Source organism: Pristiophorus japonicus, chromosome 23 (assembly GCF_044704955.1).
Source record: "Pristiophorus japonicus isolate sPriJap1 chromosome 23, sPriJap1.hap1, whole genome shotgun sequence".
In the NCBI taxonomy this organism is placed as follows: domain Eukaryota; kingdom Metazoa; phylum Chordata; class Chondrichthyes; family Pristiophoridae; genus Pristiophorus; species Pristiophorus japonicus.
This window is the reverse complement of record NC_091999.1, coordinates 14,471,400-14,492,547: the sequence shown is the minus strand read 5'-3', so window position 1 is coordinate 14,492,547 and position 21,148 is coordinate 14,471,400. Positions and strand designations below refer to the sequence as shown.

At 43.9% G+C, this 21,148-nt stretch overlaps 1 protein-coding gene and 1 non-coding gene across 2 annotated transcripts in view; one reads left to right on the top strand and one right to left on the bottom strand.

Moving 5' to 3' along the window:
• LOC139235632 (zinc finger protein 239-like) overlaps positions 1–21,148 on the top strand; it is a 786,713-nt gene that overhangs the window by 390,577 nt on the left and 374,988 nt on the right. The window lies entirely within an intron of this gene.
• trnaf-gaa (transfer RNA phenylalanine (anticodon GAA)) lies at positions 16,423–16,505 on the bottom strand. The gene has a single exon. It is a non-coding gene; the product is annotated as a tRNA-Phe (tRNA).

Genomic DNA, 21,148 nt, shown 5'->3' with positions numbered 1-21,148 from the left:
ACAGAACTAGTATGGACAGAATATGGAACATGGTTGCTCAATGGACTACAACATAACATAGATTAGCTTCAGAATAGAAAGGTGCCGGATTGGATAACACTCGGTATATTTACCAACTGGATCTTAGACAAAAACATGACTCATGCCTGCGAGGTGTAGAGAAACAGTCATGCTTGGGTCCCAAAGGCCTGCTGTGTAACCGGACATTTAAATAGATTTTTTATTTTTTATTGATGTGACAAGGCGAGATTCTCAACACCAAACAATGTAGGAGAAATAAGGAATCAAACTCGCGTGCGGTATGATGACAAACCAGAAATGTAATTGAAGAGAACTACAGTACTAAGAGTCTCAGCATATATAGATTGTTATAAAAATAACCAAGTTGCTTTATTTCGAGATCCACTACGAATGATCAAAGATGACTGTGGATATAACCAAGTGGACGGGTGCACTTTGAGTAATACCCCGCTAACAAATTACAACTAAATTATCGCTATTCCACGAGGATATGGAGATTGATGTGTGAGCACCAAGGCAACTGAAATGAAGAAAGGAACACCTCATGCACCATTATGGATATTGACTTCTGCTTCACTCCACTTGATGAGACAGATATAAACGTGTTTATTATAACCCCTGAGATAAAGGAGGAAAGATCGATGGGACAATGATGGACATTACCTGAGGAGGTTATACGAAGGCCATTGGGCCACAAGGAAAACCGATACTCGAACTGAAAGAGAAACAAACTCGACTGAAGTGGACACCATTCGACAACATAGAGGATATTCCAGGCGGGGCAGAAATTCGGCAGAATAGAGCAGACCCCAAGTGGAGGAAAGATAGAAGAAACAGAGGATATCCCAGGCGGGACATAATTCGAACACCGAGAAAATGTTGGCTAGAAAGGACTTGTACACGAACGATGCTGGACTCAATGTATTGGTTGTAGTGCAAGGGTACTCACCTTGATAGTATTATCCTTTTAAAGCAGTAACCGACATAAGAGGCAGGCCCTAGCCCGTACTATAGTTAAAACATTGAAGAAAGGGAAATCAGACAATCCGGTAGAAAGGACTTACATCGTATGGATGGGGAAGCCAACAGATAGCTCCAGGAGCTCGGGAAGTCGCACTACCCAAGTGAAAGGACAACCCTGGAAGCTCACCCATGTGGAATTAATTGCGAAATGGCCTATCTTGGGCATATAGCCAAGGGCCATTAAGGGGAATTGTAAGGGATAAATAGTTAGGTTGTAGATAGGGGGTCAGAATTATGCTGAAGGTTGTGAACTTATCAATTGCCTATGTATGTAACACTTGCTTATAAAGGTATAACACACTTATACTTATACGCATTATATTATAGCTTAACCTTAGTAACACTGAAACAACCAAAGTCAGCAGTTTTGTTTAAAGGTCCCTGAAAAGAGATAAAGAAGCCAGGACAACCACACCAGGCGTCGGATAGACTGAGGTAGAGGGCAAAATGGAACAAAACAATGATGAGAGATGGTCAGTTGCAAGTACCACTCAGAGCCCGTCTAACAAGAGTCAACAAATCAATGTAACTTCGCGAATAGCAATAGACCTATCGATGATTTTGTAGGAGGTTAGCTCCTCTCCAACACCTGTATAAAGAATGCTTGAAAACGCTTCTATTTCAGAGGTTCCAAGACTGAACCTTCCTGTGCATTGCTCGTAATAAAACCGATAAACCTGAGGTTTTGTTTGTTTACTTCCGTGGTCGTTATAAAGTGGGAAGCTAGACGAGGTGTCGGTTAACTATATCAGTTAGTCCACCTTGAAGGAGAGAAGCTTCCTTTTTACCCCAACACCTCCCCTCCTCACGCTTCCCCTCTCCTCTCCTCTCTCGTCACGTCTCTCCTATGCTCATCTCCTCTCCTCTCCCCTACCTTCTCCCCTCCTCTACTCTATCCTCCCCTATCCTCTCCACTCGGCTCATCCCTTCTCCCATCTACTCCTCTCTCCTCTCCACTTCTCTCCTCACCTGTCTTCCCGTCCTCTCCTCTCTCCTCTCCCCTCTCCTCCCTTCTCCGCAACTCTCCTCCCTATTCAGCTGTTCTCCTCAACTCTCTTGTGCCCTCATTTTCTCCCCTCTCACCTACCTTCTCCATGCCTCTACTCCATTCTCCCCTCGCCCCGAACTTCTTCTCCTCCCCTTTCCTCTCCTCCATTCTGCTCTCATCTCCTCTCCTCTGCTCTCTCATCTCGACTCATCTCCTCTCCTCTCCTCCCCTATCTTCACATATCCTCTCCTCTTCTCTCCCCTGTTTTTAAGTCGCTTCTCCCTCCACTCTCCTCTCTCCTCTCCACTCCAATCATCCCGAATCCTCTCCCCTAAATTTTCCCCTCCTCTCCTCTCCCCTCCTCCTCACCTCTTCTCCCCTTTCATTTTAAATCCTCTCCTCACTTGTGTCCTCTGATGTTCTCCCCTCTCCTCTCCTTCCTGCTCCACTCTTTCCCTCTGCTCTCCCCTACCGTATCCACTCCTCTCTTCTCCACTCCTCTCCTCCCCCTACTACGCTCTCCTCCCCTCTGCTCTCCTTTCCTCTACCCTCTTTTCACCTCCTCCTCTCATTCACTAGCTTCTCCCTCCTCTTCTCTCCTCTAACTTCACCAACCCTCTTTTTCATTCACCTCAATTCACCTCTCCACTACCCACTCTTCTATCCTCTCCTGCCCTCTCTTCTACGCTCCTCTCTTGTCCCCTCTCTTGTCCTCTCCTCTCCTCTAATCTACTACCCTCCTCTCTCCACTCGGCTTTCTTCTTTTCTCTTTTCTCCTCTCATTTCCTCTACTCTCCTCTCCGTTGCTCGTCTCTCCACAGCTCTGCTCTCCTCCACTCTCCTCTCCACTTCCCCTCTCTTCTCCGAACTCCTCCCCTCCCTTTTCATCTCTTCTCGCCCCTGCTCTCCCCACTCTCTTCCTCTCCTCTCCTCTGATGATCTCTCCTCTGCTCTCCCGCCGCCCTTCCCCTCTCCTGCTCTACTCTCCTTCCCTCGCATCCTCTCTCCACTCTCCACTTCTCTCCATTCCTCCCTTCTCCGCTCTGCTCCTCTCCTCCACTCCATGCTCCTCTCATCTCTCTTCTCTCCCCTACCTTCTCCTCACCTCTATTCCACTCTGCTCTCCTCCCCTCTCCCCTACACTCTCATCTCCACTCCCCTCTCCTTTCCTCTCATCCCTCTCCCCTCCCCTACCTTCTCCCCACCTCTATTCCACTTTCCTCTCCTACCATCTCCCCTACACTACCATCTCCATTCCCCTCCTCTCCTCTCTTCCCCTCTCCTATCTTCTCCTCTCCTCTCTTTTCTCCTCTCCTTCCTCTTATCAACTCTCCTCTCCGTTCCTCTACTCATCTCTGCTCTGCTCTCCTCTGCCTTCCTCTCTACTTCCTCTCTCATCTATCCTATCCTCCACTAACCTCTCCTCCCCTTCTCTCTTTCCTCCTCCCACCCTCTCCTCTCACCTCCTATCCTCTACTCTGATCTGCTGTCTTCTCCACTCCACGCATCTCCTCCCCTCACCTCTGCTCTCCTATTCCTCTCCTCTCCTCTCCTCCACACTCATCTCCTCTCGTCTACTCCCCTCCCGCCTCCTGTCCTCTTTCTTCTCCCCTCATTACCTCTCTGCTCCTTTCATCTCCATTCCTCACCTCCAGTCTCTCCATTCCCTGTACTGAGGAAAATAAACCATAGGATGGCCTGTGACTGTCAGTATGGCATCGGTCGCCATGAATCCTTACTGGCCATTGTATTAACAGCACACACGTATCCTTACTGACCAATATGTTATCTGTACCTATGTGCCCTTAATGACCACTGCATTATCTGTCCCCATGAACCGTTACTGACCAATATATTATCTGCCCCATGTCCCCTTACTGACCATTGTATTATCTGTCCCCGTGTACCCTTACTGACCATTCTATTATCTGTCCCCATATATCCTTATTGACCATTGTATTATCAGTCCTCATGTACCCTTACTAACCATTACATTAACAGTCACCATGTGCCCTTACTGACCACTGTATGATCTGTCCCCATGTACCCTTACTGACCACTGTATTATCAGTCCCCACGTATCCTTACTCACCATTACATTAACAGTCACCATGTACCCTTACTGACCATTGTATTATCAGTCCTCATGTATCCTTACTGACCATTGTATTATCAGTCCCCATGTATCCTTACTGACCATTGTATTATCAGTCCTCATGTATCCTTACTGACCATTGTATTATCAGTCCTCATGTACCCTTACTGACCACTATATTATCAGTCCCCATGTATCCTTACTGACCATTGTATTATCAGTCCTCATGTATCCTTACTGACCATTGTGTGATCAGTCATCATATATCTTTACTGACCATTGTATTATCAGTGCCTTTGTATCCTTACTTAGCACTGTACTGTCAGTCCCCATGTATGTTACTGACCTTTACTTAGAAATCTATCCTTCCATTTGTTTTATTTCACTTGTGTTACCCCGAGAAGTGAATTGAAAATCTGAAATTACAGAGTTATTTTACATCTCAGCAATAATAGAAACTCCCTAAATGAAGCTGCTCCCTTCACATGCATACTGTGATTCTGTGGACTTAACTATTTCTGCTTTTACCAATAATGCTTGGTTTTGGATAAAGTTATTTGATCTGAAAGCCACGTTGCTTTTCAGATATTTTGCAATTGAAACTGACGCAAAGAAAAGGTTCAGACAACTTGTTTATTCAGTGATGTGATTAATATCCTTCAGTGTGCAGTTTAATTGTCTCACTGGAGAGTTCCCTCAGGCTATAAATAGGGATTTTTTATTCAGTCTGTACAGCAATGTTTGACTGAAGTTGTTGTCTAAAATTAACAGTGCTAATTGGAGCTCACAGAAAGTCAAATCATGTTCTGGGAGATTCCAACTAAGCTTTGGATCTTGTGAGCATTTTTCAATGTAGAAGGTATTTATTACCCGCTCCTCACTGCTGTTGGTGCTCCTGGTGAGTCCTGCATCTGCAATTAATTATGTAACCCATGTTTCTCTGTATTTTTTGTCCTTGTCCTTTAGTTCTACTTATTAATTGTATTCAATTTAAACCTCTTGTTCTGTGTCTGGCAATGCAAAAAAGTTTCTGTCATGTAATGTTTGATCATTTGTTAATTTGCTGCTCCCAATTCAATGAACAGTATGTTGTTTTCACAATTTAAACCTCTTGTTCTGTGTCTGGCAATGCACGGAAGTTACTGTCATGCAATGTTTGATCATTTGCTGATTCGCTGATCCCAGTTCAATGAACAGTATGTTGTTTTCACAAATTAAATCTCTTGTTCTGTGTCTGGCAATGCACAGAAGTTTCTGTCATGTAATGTTTGATCATTTGCTGATTCGCTGCTCCCAGTTTAATAAACAGTGTGTTGTTTCCACAACTTGCTTCCAGCGATCGTCGTTTACAGGATTTGACAGAAATTTGATTTTATTGACACAAGATATGTTAGTGAACGATTATATTATTGAACAGCTTGCAGTCAGCTTTCTGCACTGATGCCTAGTTTTGGATAATAAATATGTGTTCAGAGGTAACAAGTGTTTTAAGTACCGCTGGTTATTGTTAATGACACTGATCTGTGGAAATCAGCGTTAAGAGATCCTTCACAAATACACTGAGATATGAGACATTATTCACTAATGATTCAGCTATAGACAGTTGTCGTAATTTCCACCGCCTCCCGCTCTGCCTCACAGTCACTAATTCCAGATGATCAGGACAGGGTTAAAACTGCAATACGTCTTCCAGTAAAATGTTTATTCAGTTGTGTTTGAATTGATTTATTTCCCTTGTTCAGCCACAGTTCAGGAGATCTCGGTTTGGGCCGCACGCTAGCAACTATTCAAAACGGAGCACTATATTGTAAAATATTTTGATATTTCCAGTCTCAAACTCTCTCTGTCAACTGGAACTCTGTAACTTTCTCATAACAGGTGAAAGGCAGCTGGTTGACACGGTTCCAGCTGTAAACAGACACGTTCGAAAATCTTCTGTGACATCTTACAACATGGGTCATCATCAGTCTATTGTAAAGCGACAGTCCCTTCTTTAAAGATTATTTGCAATATTGTTGGAAAGTGAGCTTAAGCCAGTTAGAAAGTGTACTTTCAATACAATGGTTGGAAAGGTTCTGATTTCGACACATAATACAATTCAATTCATCTTCTTCAGCCTTCGACACAACCGCAGTAACCTCGCCAAAGACTCCATTCCCCTCTCTGGCCACAGATTTCATCCCCCACCTTGGCCACAGACTCCATTCCCCTTCCTGTACACAGATTCGATTCCCCTTCCTGGACAAAGAATCGATTCCTCTCCCTGGCCACATACTCCATTCCCCTCACTGTCACAGACGCCATTCCTTTTCTTGGCCACAGACTCCATTCCCTCCCTTGGCCCACAACTCCATTCTCCTCCCTGGACACAGATTCCATTTCCCTCGCTGTCCTCATACTACATTCCCATCCCTGGACAATGACTCTATTCCCCTCAATGGACACAGGTTATTCACAAACTTGCGGCTTCTTGTGCTGAATTATTGCTGCCTCTGACTTGGATATGGCGTTATATATTAGTCTCATTTGGAGCTTTACCCACCTGGCAAAAGTCCAATACATTAATTCTTTCAGTCATGACCCAGCACCCACACATCACATCCACCGCTTCACTCACTCCCTGTCACAACACCCAAACATCCCATCCACTGGTACATTCAGTCCAGAGCCAACACCCACACGTCCCATCCATTGGTACATTCAGTCCCTGACCCGACACCCACACGTCCCATATATTGGTTCTTTCAATACCTGTGCCAAACACCACACGTCCCATCCGCTGGTGTAATCAGTCCTGACCCAAACAGCACACGTCCCATCCAATGATTTCATCAGTCCTGACCCAAACATCACAAGTCCCATTGGATGGTTCATTTAATCCTGACACATTTCACACATAATTCTTTGAGGCAGCTGTTGTTGCTCTCAATCTGAAATATAAATTCCCTGTTTTTTCTCTTTCTTGCAGTGAACTTAGTGACGATAATGATCCTGTCTCGAGGAAGGTGCGGTCTCTCCAAGTGTGTCAGCCGTTGCCTGGTGGCAATGGCAGCGGCGGATCTACTGGTCGTTATCCTCGACCTGATATCCAGGCAGATTACTATTCGTTATTCAACCGCGTTTGTGTTCATGTGGAAGATTAAAGTTTGCAATATCCATGCCATCCTGCTTTACGTAGTCACAGACTGTTCCGTCTGGCTCACAGTTGCTTTTACCTTTGATCGATGTATAGTCATTTGTTGTCAGAAGCTCAAAACTAAATATTGCACCGAGAAAACGGCGACTGTGGCTGTGGGAACATTGAGTGCGCTGTTCTGTGTAAAGAACACTTTCTGGTACTTTATGTTTGGAGGTATGTATCAGATTTCCAATAATCCCTTGTTTTGTTTTGTTAGATGGGAAGTCTCTGAGTCACTATCATGGGCAGTAATTGATGTTATAACACCGTTTATTCCATTTGTTCTGATCCTTCTACTGAATGCTTTAACTGTCCTACACGTTTTAGCATCGAGCAGAGCCCGCAGGAGACTCCGGGCCCACAGCAGTGACCCAGAGATGGAGAAGCGAAGGAAATCCATCATGTTACTGTTTGTTATATCCGGCAATTGTATCCTCTTATGGGCAGTGTTTCTGTTGTATTCTGTGGGGAATCGATTGTATTCGTTAAACTTTATTCCTGTATCTCTACCTAAATATGTACAGGAAATGGGATTTATGCTTCAGCTCCTGAGTTGCTGCACCAACATATGTATTTATGCCGTGACCCAGACGAAATTCAGAGAGGAGTTGAAGAATGTGGTGAAATAGCCCTTTATTGTCATTGTTAAATGTATTAAATAATAAAAATCACACAATGTTTTGGGCGTGTATTCTGCCCAATCCGCTCATCTCTGTGATACACACACAGTGAAGCCTGTTTTCATTTTTCACCGCACGGATTCAGCGACTAACAAAAATGATGGAGGTGGGGAAGTCCACGGAGATCAGTCCCGCTGGACTCCTGCAGGTTTTATCCCCGCGAAGACGTCTGCTGCGGCCTGGGACGGGTTTATAAAGCTCCCGACCGCCAGGCTCGTGTCGGATGTGTTTACCCAAAGGGAGCGGCAAGGGGAAGGTGGCTCTGTTACTTTTCAGTCCACTCCCAGGGAAAGCTGGGGGGAAATGGCCTGGGACCAAACAACAGCCAGAGAGGGAAGGTTTCAAAGGCTCAAAGGTCAGTGCTTTCATTCTTTTGCAGGCTCCTTGTGTTTTTCTCCCAGTGGGGTTTAACCTGAGCAGCCCCAGCGCCTGGTGATAGCGACGTATCCTTGTTTCAGATAATCTACCTTTGGGATTAAAGGGTCTCCTGCAGACGGAGTATATCCCAGTGACATTCACCACTGTAACGTTCCTTTGTAAGTTTGCCTGAACAATGCGGTGATCTGCAGGATGAAGTGTTCCCCGCACACACTCCACACACATTAAACTCAGCTCCTCCTCACTCTCTGTAAAATCTCCGTGCTAAACATAGCCCATAATATGCAGTGTTCAGGGAGGGTGGTAACTAGCTTTGTTACTAGGTATTGCAGCATGTGTGATGTAATAAAGCGGGGAAACTCGCATGACACTGTGCCTGAGTATTGTGACATCACAGACCTGCCCTTCTGACCACGCCCTGGTCTGTGGTTGACCCAGGATCGCATTTCAGACATCCCATCTCCTTCACCCATCACCTTACACAGAGTTACTTAATGTCTGCAGCACAGAAATAGGCCATTCGGTGCTCGCGGCTGCAAACTGGTCTGAGGTGGTTCCCCTGAGGTTTCCCTGGGGGTGCTGGGAGTTAGCGGGCCGTCTGCCTGTGGACTGCAAATTTACAGAGCGACCTTCCCCACCCCGACCCTTTCGGCCCAGCAGAGCATGCCAGAACTTACTCTATCACCACATCCTGGCCTTAAACGGAGTGCACAAAGAGAGTGGTAAATTTGGGAATGTAGAGAAAGTGAGATTCAGTGGTAAGTCCGTGGTGAGTCTGGCTGAGTATTAGCTGTAAGAAGGGAAATTTAGTTTAACGTCTTGAATTGAACTTAGAACTTTAAAAACAGAAGTTAGCAGAAACTGCCTGTTAGTAGTAGTTAACTATCAGTCAGCTGTAAGTGTTAATCTTAAATATGTGCTATTTATTGCGAGCAATGGGCATGGAGCTGAGACAGCACTTGTAACTTGTGTGTGGCTCCAAAGGTATAAAACTAAACACTAACTGCTGATTCACAGTGTGTTCTGCACAGTGATATTAAACGGAATTTGGTGAGAGTTTGAATGGGAACAGTGGTTGAAGGAGGTGCTGCTTTGGCCTCCAAAATACAGCAGGTATTTGAACGTTTGGTGAGTATTGCCTTTTTTCTCGAAGCTTGATCTAAACTAAGACCTGGGAGCAATAACAATACTTTATTAAGTTAATAATTTAACTATAATTACTAATTAATTAATATAAATAAAAATAACCATTTGAATAAAAACTAAGTAATTAAATTAATTCAGTGTGTAAATAAGCAAATACATTTATAAAAAATAACTAAAGATGGCAGGGTAGGCAATGAGTCGAGACTGTAGTGTGTGTGAGTTTGTGGACATCAAATCTGTCCCACATTCCCCATCTGCAGGAAATGTCTATGCTTTATTCGCTCTGGCTCAGTGTAATTGGGCTGGAGTGCGAGTTCGACACACTCTGAAACACACATGATAAGTGATTCAATCCAGAAAACAGTCACATCCCACAGAAAAGCGCAGGTTCAGGAAAGTCCGTGGCTGATTGGGTGCCGTGTAGCGAGAACTGAGGAGAGGGTGAGAATGAGATACTGCTCCTGCCCAACGATAAGGATAAAGATTGCGTGGAGGACATCCACAATACATACCAAGGTACGTGGCTCAGAAGGTTGTCCACAGGCAGAGATAGGAAGAAATATTAAACAATTACTTTGCATCAGTATTTATCAGGGAGACAACACAGGTGGACGTGACATCGGATGATATTAGACATGAAATAACTGCATTTAAAATAACAAGAGGAAAATATTATATAAACTAATCAAACCGAAAATGGATAAAATGCCAGCTTCGGACGAATTACATCTAGGGAAGAGATTGCAGAGGCATTAATAAACATATTTAATACTTCGTTAGAATAAGGTGCAGTGCCGGAGGATTGGCAGACACCTAATGTAATACCTATTTTTAAGAAGGGAGGTAGAACGTATCTGAGGAGCTATAGTCCAGTCAACTTAACGTCGTTGGGAGGAAAAATAATGGATTCCCTACTAAAAGAAAAAGGGGAAGAGCAACTAGAAACCAAAAATGAATAGTCAGCATGTATTATAAAAGGGAATTGACCAAATTCTTTGAATTTTTCGAACAGGTAACAGATAGCGTAAACTAACATAGGTATAATTTATCTAGATTTCCAAAGGCCTTCGATAAGATACCCCATAATCGACTGAAAGGGCAGATCACAAATCGTAATTACAATTAATACTAATGGGGATGTTTTAAAATGGAGTTAACAGATTTTTAAAATGGATCCCACAGCCTGTTTTTCAGACTGTGGGAAGCATGTGTGGGATGCCTTCCACAGAGGGTCAGATGTTTCAATTCATAGACCAAAGGCCTTGGGAGCTGGGCACAGACACAGATAACATAGAATTTGAATTCTATAACAAGATACAAGTTAAATAAAAAGAATCATAACAACATGTATCCTGAATTAACAATTAAAGCATATAGAGGCCAGATTGGAGGAAGCAACCTGCCAGATAATCATGTATTAATCAATCAGCACATATTAATTGTAACTTGCGTAATTAAGTAAGACTACAATCTGAAACTGTATAAAATAAGATGTCCCTGGCAGTTTCTCTGAGCATTCCTTCAAGGATAGCTCCCCTGCCAGCTTGTATCTTTTATTAATAAAAACTGCATTTACTTTAAGGCTAACGGACTCCGAGTGGTGGTTTGAAGTTAACCCTAACAACTTGGCGCAGTCAGCAGGATCTACTGGACGGGCAGATTAGACACAAAAAGCTGACCAAACTAACAACGAGTGAGTAGAGAATTACCTTGAGAAATTCTCCTTGCAAAGTCACCAGAGATGCAACGAATCTGAAGCAGAGTCTGTGCAGCCAGTAAATCCAGTTGAGGGGTGTGTCAGGACACTATAAGTAAATACATGTGTCGGGAGAATAAGTACGTATACGGGATATCGGGCTAAAAGCCTCGGTGTAAATAGTTCCGCTTAAGTAAAGATGGGTAAAATGGGAACTGGGGAAAAAGCCCCAGTGTAAGAAATGGCAAGGGAATCTGCCAAGGCCCTTGGAGGGGTGAGGTATAAACTACCAGAAGAGTTTCTGAGAGATATATCTGAAAAGGTTAAGAAGATGATTAAGGCAGGATATGATGAAGGGAAAAAGAGCAGTTTAACAGCCGGAAAGATGAATAGAAATATACCCGAAGGTGAGATGGACAGAGAAAGTGACAAAAGACAAGAGGCTGTAAGTATAAAAATAGATATAGTTGACAAAGGAAAATATAAGTTGAACTTGTGACTTCAGATACGGTGGTTGAAGAACCACAGAAAGTGAGACGTAAAGGCGTTGAAACTGGAACATTTGAGATAACGGAAAGCAGTTATCAAAGCCTACGTGTTAGACTTTGTTCTAGTTATGGAAAAGACATTTGAGATAACGGAAAGCAGGATTTAAAGTAAATCCCAAAAAGGCACAAATCGGACAAGCTGTGGTACAGTACCTGGGACACGAAATATCCCAAGGAACTCGGACCATGTCCAATGACAGGAAGGAGGACATTAGGATTATGCCCCGACTAAAACCAGCCTGAGGGGTGTGTAAGATATTGGGGTTCTTTAGCTATTGCAGGAATTTTGTGCCTAACCACAGCAATTGCAGAACCAATAGGCTAGTGAAAGGAAAATCCAGTTGAAATGGAAATGGTAAGACTCTAACTAAAACCTGGAATATCCAGGATGTGTTTTATCAACAGAATATAAATGTGATCATCACCGTGCTTTTGATTCTCCAAGGACAAGCTGCAAGGCCGCCCCGAGGGGGCCCAGAAGCATTTTACCACACCAGAGGCTACGTAAAGCAGCCTCTAGGGGGCGGCATCTAAGTGTCAGGAGCGTTTGTCTTGAAGCCATAAGATAAGTGTGTAAAAAATGTTACCTGAATATTGTAAACCAGGGGAATTAACCTTGGGAAATTGCGTGGTAGTTAAACCTGGAACAGAAGTAATGTTGTTATTTGACAATGTCCAGCATGAAATGTGACCTGTGAGCATAAATTGAACAGCCAGAAAAAATTAGCCACAAGACTAAAGCATTGTAAACACGATTGCTAGACACAATCCTGAGAATAGCTAGTGACACATCAGGAGCAAGGGAGTAACACAAGCAGCTGAGACACAAAGAAGAAAGACAGAGGAGATCTATAGCAAATGACGTATTAACTGTACAGGGACATCTCTAGTAGATACACCAGATATACAGGCGATCCAGGCAGGTGTAGACAGTTTGAGGGGAACAACGGAGTTACTAATCAGGAAACAGACCAAGATTGGGATACAATCTTCACAGTTAGGATCCAAAACATCCAAAAAAATGCTACAGGGTGTATCCGTATTGGAAGGCCATGCACGAACAATTAACGAGCTAAATAAGCAGGAATTGAGAGGACGATGCCGAGGACAAGAAAAGAGACACATGTCATGCCGGTGGGAGATCGATGATTGGTCAGGTGAGACACAATATGGATCAGATGCAAACCGGGCGAGTTACAGATTCAATAAATAGCACCCAGTTGAAAGAAATGGCACAACACACTGGGCCATTAGATGCATGCACCCTGAAACATAGAAACATAGAAACATAGAAAAAGGTTGCAGGCATAGACCATTCGCCCCTTCGAGCCTGCACCAACATTCAATAAGATCATGGCTGATCATTCACCTCAGTACCCCTTTCCTGCTTTCGCTCCACACCCCTTGATCCCATTACCTTAAGGGCCATATTCAACTCCCTCTTGAATATATCTGATGAACTGGCATCAACAACGTTCTGCGGAAGAGAATTCCACAGGTTAACAACTCTCTGAGTGAAGACGTTTCTCCTCATCTCGGTCCTAAATGGCTTATCCCTTGTCCTCAGACTGTGACCACTGATTGTGGACTTCCCCAACATCGGGAACATTCTTCGTGCATCTAACCTGCCCAGTCCCGTCAGTATGTTTCTGAGGTCCCCTCTCATTCTTCTAAACTCCAGTGAATACAGGCCCAGTCGATCCTATCTCTCCTCATATGTCAGTCCTGCCATACCGGAAATCAGTCTGGTGAAACTTTGCTGCACTCCCTCAATAGCATGAACGTCCTTCTTCAGATTAGAACAAAACTGAACACAGTATTCCAGGTGAGGCCTCACCAAGGCCCAGTACAGCTGCTATATTCAAATCCCCAAGATATGGGGACAACATGCTATTTGCCTTCTTTCTGTCTGCTGCACCTGCATGCCAACCATCAATGACTGATGTACCATGACACCCGGATCTCGTTGCACCTCCCCTTTTCCTCATCTGCCGCCATTCAAATAATATTCTGCCTTCCTGTTTCTGCCACCAAAGTGCATAACCTCACATTTATCCACATTACACTACATCTGCCATGCAATTGCCCACTCACCTAACCTGTCCAAATCACCCTGCAGCCTCTTAGCATCCTCCTCACATTTCACACCGCCATCCAGCATAATGTCATCTGCAAACTTGGAGATATTATACAAAATTCCTTCATCTAAATCATTGATGTATATTGTAAATTGCTGGCGTCCCAGCACTGAGCCCTGCGGCACCCAACTAGTCACTGCCTGCCATTATGAAAAGAACCCGTTTATTCCGACACTCTGCTTCCTGGCTGCCAACCAGTTCTCTATCCACGTCAATACATTACCCCCAATACCATGTGCTTTAATTTTGCACTCCAACCTCTTGTGTGGGACCTTGTCAAAAGTATTTTGAAAGTCCCACTACACCATATGCACTGGTTCTCGCTTGTCGACTCTACTAGTTACATCCTCACAAAATTCTAGAAGATTTGTCAAGCATGATTTTCCTTTCATAAATCCATGCTGACTTGGACCAATCCTGTCACTGCTTTCCAAATGGGCTGCTATTTCATCTTTAAAAAATGATTACAACATTTTCCCCAACACTGATGTCAGGCTAACTGGTCTATAATTACCCGTTTTCTCTCTCCCTCCTTTTTCAAAATGTGATGTTACATTAGCTACCCTCCAGCCCATACAAACTGATCGAGAATCGATGGACTGTTGGAAAATAATCACCAATGCATCCACTATTTCTGGGGCCACTTCCTTAAGTACTCTGGGATGCAGACCATCAGGCCCCGGGGATTTATCGGCCTTTAGTCCCATCAATTTCCCTAACACAATTTCCCACAAATAAGGATTTACTTCAGTTCCTCCTTCTCACTAGCCCCTCGGTCACGTACTATTTCCAGAAGATTATGCGTGTCTTCCTTCGTGAAGGCAGAACCAAAGTATTTGTTCAACTGGTCTACCATTTCTTTGTTCCCTATTCACCTGAATCTGACTGCAAGGGACCTTCACTACTCTTTTTCTCTTCACATATTTATAGAAGTGTTTATGTTTCCAGCAAGCTTCCTCTCATAATCTATTTTCCCCCTCCTAATTAAACCCTTTGTCCTCTTCTGCTGAGTTCTAAATTTCTCCCCGTCCTCGGGTTGATGCTTTTTCTGACCAATTTATATGCCTCTTCCTTGGATTTAACGCTATCATTAATTTCCCTTGTTAGCCACGGTTGAGCCACCTTCCCCGTTTTATTTTTACTCCAGACAGGGATGTACAATTGTTGAAGTTCATCCATGTGATCTTTATATGTTTTCCATTGCCTATCTGTCGTCAACCTGTATCATTTTCCAGTCTATTCTAGCCAATTCATGTCTCATACCATCGAAGTTACCTTTCCTTAAGTTCAGGACCCCAGTCTCAGAATTAACCGTTTCACTCTCCACCTTAACAAAGAATTCTACCTTATTGTGGTTACTCTTCCCCAAGGGGCCTCGCACAACAAGATTGGTAATTAGTCCTTTCTCATTACACATCAAGCAGTGGAGGATGGCCAGCCCTCTCGATGGTCCCTCGACATATTGGTCGAGAAAACCATCCCTAATACACTCCAGCAAATCCTCCTCCACCGTATTGCTATCAGTTTGGTTAGCCCATCTATATGTAGATTAAAGTCGCCCATGATAACTGATGTAACTTTATTTCAGACATCCCTCCTTTCTTGTTGGATGCTGTCAGCAAACTCACTACGATTGTTTGGTGGTACACAAATCTCACTAGCGTTTTTGTCCCTTTGATATTCCACAGATCCACCCACGTAGAATCCACGTGAATGTCCTTCTTGACTATTGTGTTAATTTCCTCTTCAACCAGCAATGCCACCCCACCTCCTTTTCCTTTGTGTCTATCCTTCCTGACTGGTGAATACCACTGGATGTTGCGTTCTCAGCCTTCGTCACCCTGGAGCCATTTCTCCGTGATGCCAATTACATCATATTCATTAATTGCTGCCTGTGCAGTTAATTTGTCCACTTTATTATGAATACTCCTCGCATTGAGGCACAGTCACTTCAGGCTTGTTATCTTAACAGACCTTGTCCCTTTAGAATTTTGCTGCAATGTGGCCCTTTTTGATTTTTGCCTTGGGTTTCTCTGCCCTCCACCCTTACTTTTTTACCCCAAAGGTTCCCATCCCGCTGCCATATCAGTTTAACCCCTCCCCAACAACACGAGCAAACTCTCCCTTGTGGACATTGGTTCTGCTGAGGTGCAGACCGTCCGGTTTTCACAGGACCCAGCTCCCACAGAACGGTTCCAATGTCCCAAGAAATTGAATCCCTTCCTTCTGCAACACACATTCATCTGAACTATCCTGCGCTTCCTACTCTGAAAAGTGGTAGCTACCTTTGAGGTCCGATTTTTGTTAATTTAGCTCCCAGCTCCCTAAATTCAGCTTCTAATTCCTCAGACACAGGGAGTCAGACTCAAACACATAAAGAGCATTCTAAAGACAGAGAGTGAGAGGCACAGATACATTGCACAATCCCATTTCTTTGAATGTTACAAGGTTATCGACAAATGCAGATTCAACAGAATAGATTCGGGTATAACTGAGCAGGATGGGAGGAAATCGGTTTGAATTTAAAGATGTACCAGGAGTGGGGTTCGAACCCACGCAGGTATAAACCCATTGGAATTTCCGTCCAACGCCTTAACAACTCGGCCATCCTGGTTTTGTTAATATTCGGATTTTGTCAATATTCAGATTTTGTCTCTGTGAGAATCTGGGCTGCAGCTCCACTCACAGACACAGGTTTTCAATGAGCATTTTCGAATATTTATAGTAATATTGACACAGGGGCAACTCTCCTGCTCTTTTTCGAGTAATGCACTGGGAACTTTCACATCCACCCGAGGGTGCAGACGGAGCTTCAATTTAACATTTTATCCGAAAGTCAACAGCTTCAACAATGCAAAATTCCCCAAATACTGCATTTGAGTGTCAGCCAAGATTATATGCTCAAGTCTCAGGAGTGGGACTTACACATACAACCTCCTTATTCAGTCGAGAATGCTGCCACTGAACCAAAGCCGATACCAAAATTCACATCCGTATTATTTTCCCCAAGTCTTTTTATAAAGTTTCAGGACATACAGAAGTAATATTCAACATTTTAAAAATGCTTCATCCTCGTCGGGGAATTGAACGCCGACCTCACGCGTGACAGAGAGGGATATTAACTAAGACACGAATGAGGAGCTGACGGGTGTGGATTCTGTCAGTGCAGGAATCGAGCTGAGAACAGAAATGGACACCATGAGAAGTAGACAGGCACATTGAGAGACAGAGATAAACCGACAAACAGGGAGAGACAGACAGCGAGATAGAGACAACGTGGGACAGAAAGTGTGAGACTGAGAAGGAGAGGCAGACTGTGTGAGAAAAAGACACAAACACACACACATACAGATATAAAGAGAGAGAGGGAAACAGTGAGAGAAAGACAGTGATAAAGACAGTAACAAGGAGAGAGACAGATGAAGAGTGAGCGACAGATAGAGAGATATACAGATATATAAATAGAAAATGATGGAAATACTCAGCAGGTTAGAGACAGGAACTAACAGAGACAGGCAAATAGAGACAGACAGGTAGAGACATAGACAGACAGAGATGATGGGAATGAGAGAGACAGTCAGACAGAGAGACTGAGAGAATCTCACTTGAACCTTCCGAATGTACTAGGGGACTGTGGGTCTCGTGAGAATAAGGAACTGAAAGATATCCTTATTGGCAGGAAATTGTGTTGAGGAAATTGATGGGATTAAAGGCCGATAAATCCCCGGGTCCTAATAGTCTGCATCCCAGAGTACTTAAGGAAGTGGCCGTAGAAATAGTGGATGCATTGGTGATCATTTTCCAACAATCTATCGACTCTCGATCAGTTCCTATGGACTAGAGGGTAGCTAATGTGACGGCACTTTTTTAAAAAGGAGGGAGAGAGAAAGCGGGTAATTATAGACCGGTTAGCCTGACATCAGTAGTGGGGAAAATGTTGGAATTAATCATTAAGGATGAAATAGCAGCACATTTGGAAAGCAGTGACAGGATCGGACCGAGTCAGCATGGATTTATGAAAGTGAAATCATGCTTGACGAATCTTCTGAAATTTTTTGAGGATGTAACGAGTAGAGTGGACAAGGGAGAACCAGTGGATGTGATGTATTTGGACTTTCAATAGGCTTTTGACAAGGTCCCGCACAAGAGATTGGTGCACAAAATCAAAGTGTATGGTATTGGGATTAATGTACTGACATGGATAGAGAACTGGTTGGCAGACAGGAAGCAGAGAATCGGGATAAACAGGTCCTTTTCAGACTGGCATAAGTGACTAGTGGGGTGCCACAGGGCTCAGTGCTGGGACTCCAGCTCTTTACAATATACATGAACAATTTGGTTGAAGGAATAGAGTGTAATATCTCCAAGTTTGCGGATGACACTAAACTGGGTGGCGGTACGAGCTGTGAGGAGGACGCTAAGAGGCTGCAGGGTGAATTGGACAGATTAGGTGAGTGGGCAAATACATGGAAGATGCAGCATAATGTGGATAAATGTGAGGTTATCCAGTTTGGGGGCAAAAACACGAAGGCAGAATATTATCTGAATGGCAGAAGACTAGAAAAAGGTGAGGTGCAATGAGACCTTGGTGTTATGGTTCATCAGTCACTGAAAGTGGGCATGCAGGTACAGCAGGCGGTAAAGAAGGCAAATGGTATGTTGGCCTTCGTAGCTAGGGGATTTGAATACAGGAGCCAGAAGATCTTACTGCAGTTGTACAAGGCCTTAGTGAGGACACACCTGGAATATTGTGTTCAGTTTTGGTCTCCTAGTCTGAGGAAGGACGTTCTTGCTGTTGAGGGAGTGCAGCGAAGGTTCACCAGACTGATTCCAGGGATGGCAGGACTGTCATATGAGGAGAGATTGGATCAACTAGGCCTTTAATCACTGGCGTTGAGAATGATGAGAGGGGAGAATGTTCTCGATGTTGGGGAAGCTAGAAACAGGGGACATAGTCTTAGGATAAGGGGTAGGCCATTTAGCAGTGAGATGAGGAGAAACTTCTTCAGTCAGAGAGTTGTTGACCTGTGGAATTACTGCCACAGAGAGTTGTTGAAGCCAGTTCATTGGATATATTCAAGAGGGAGTTAGATATGGTCCTTACGGTTAAGTGGATGAAGTGGTATGGAGAGAAAAACAGGAAAGGGTAACTGAAGGAATGATCAGCCATGATCATATTGAATGGCGGTGCAGGCTCGAAGGGCCTAATGGCCTACTCCTGCAGTTATTTTCTTTGTTTCTATGTTTCAAAAACAGAAAATGATGGAAATACTCATCAGATTAGAGACAGGAACAAAATGAGACAGGCAAAGACACGGACAGGGATGATGGGAAAGAGAGAGACAGTCAGACAGAGAGTCTGAGAGAATCCCATTGGAACAGAACTGGACACCGTGCGAAAGAGACAGATTGAGAGACAGAGACAAACAGAGAACCAGGCACAGACAGAGTGAGTCAGAGAGAGGCAGACTGAGGGAGACAAAGGCTCAAGCACACAAACACATACACAGTTCTCTAAAGAGAGAAAGGCAGAGACTGAGATACACAGATACATTTCACAATTTCATTTCATGATCGGCTCAGAGTGTCACAGAGTTACAGAAAATTGCAGATTGAACAGATGATAATCCGGTATCACTGGGCAGGATGGGAAAAATCTCTGTTAAATTAAAGAGATGCTAGGATTGGGGTTCGAATCCACACGGGGAAAACCCATTGAATTTTAAAGCCAACGCCTTAACCACTCGCCCATCCTGGTCTTTGTAGCGTTTGGATTCTGCCTCTGTGAGAATCTGGGCTTCAGCTCCACCCCCACAACAACACACACACATACACATCGGGTTTCAGTGAGCATTTACGAAAATTTTTAGTCACATTGACACGGGCGCAACTCTCCTATTCTTTTTCGTGTAATGCTCTGGGAACTTTCACATCCACCCGAGGTTGCAGACGGAGCTTCACTTTAACATTTCAGCCGATGGTCAACAGCTTCAACAATGCAAAATTCCCCAAGTACTGCACTTGAGTGTCAGCAAAGATTATCTGCTCAAGTCTCAGGAGTGGGACTTACACACACAACCTCCCGATTCAGTCGAGAATGGAGCCAATGAACCAAGGCCGATACTAAAGATCACAACCGTATTATTTTCCCCAAGTTTTTAAAAAATTTCCAGGACATACCAAATTCATGGTGATGATTTCCATCGACAGTTGCACATACACAGAGACATACATACAGATAGACATACACAGACACACACACACACACAATAACCAAAAATATACACGCATCAACAAAAAAACATAGAAACATAGAAATTAGTTGCAGGAGCAGGCCATTCGGCCCTTCGAGCCTGCACAACCATTCTTTAAGATCATGGCTGATCATTCACCTCAGTACCCATTTCCTGCTTTCTCTCCATACCCCTTGAACCCTTGAGCCGTAAGGGCCATATCTAACTCCCTCTTAAATATATCTAACTAACTGGCCTCAAGAACTTTCTGCGGTAGAGAATTCCACAGGTTAACCACTCTCTGAGTGAAGACGTTTCTCCTCATCTCAGTCCTAAATGGCTTACCCCTTATTCTTAGACTGTGACCCCTAGTTCTCGAACTCCCCAGTAACGGAAACATTCGTCCTGCCTCTCACTTGCCAAATTTCGTCAGAATTTTATTTGTTTCTATGAGATCCCCTCTCATTCTTCTAAACTCCAGTGGATACCAGCCCAGTTGATCCAGTCTCTCTTCCTATGTCAGTCCTGCCATCCCGGGAATCATGCTGTGAACCTTCGCTCTACTCCCTCAATAGCAAGGACGTCCTTCCTCAGATTCGGAGACCAAAACTGAACACAATATTCCAGGTGTGGCCTCACCAAGGCCCTGTACAACTGCAGTAAAACCTCCCTGCTCCTATACTCAAAGCCCCTAGCTATGAAGGCGAACATGCCATTTGCCTTCTTCACCGCCTGCTGCACCTGCACACCAACTTTCAATGACTGATATACCATGACACCCAGATCAAGATATACACAGGTTGCCTTAGACAAATAGATGGATAGACAGGCAGGGTCACTGTCGTTACTTTGTCTGGCTTTTGCGTTTTCAGTCGAGAATGCTGCCACTGAACCAAAGCCGATACCAAAGTTCACAACCGTATTATTTTCCCCAAGTATTTTTAAAAAGTTCCAGGACATACCAAATTCATGGTGATGATTTCCACAGACAGTTTCACATACACAGAGACTTATATACAGAGAG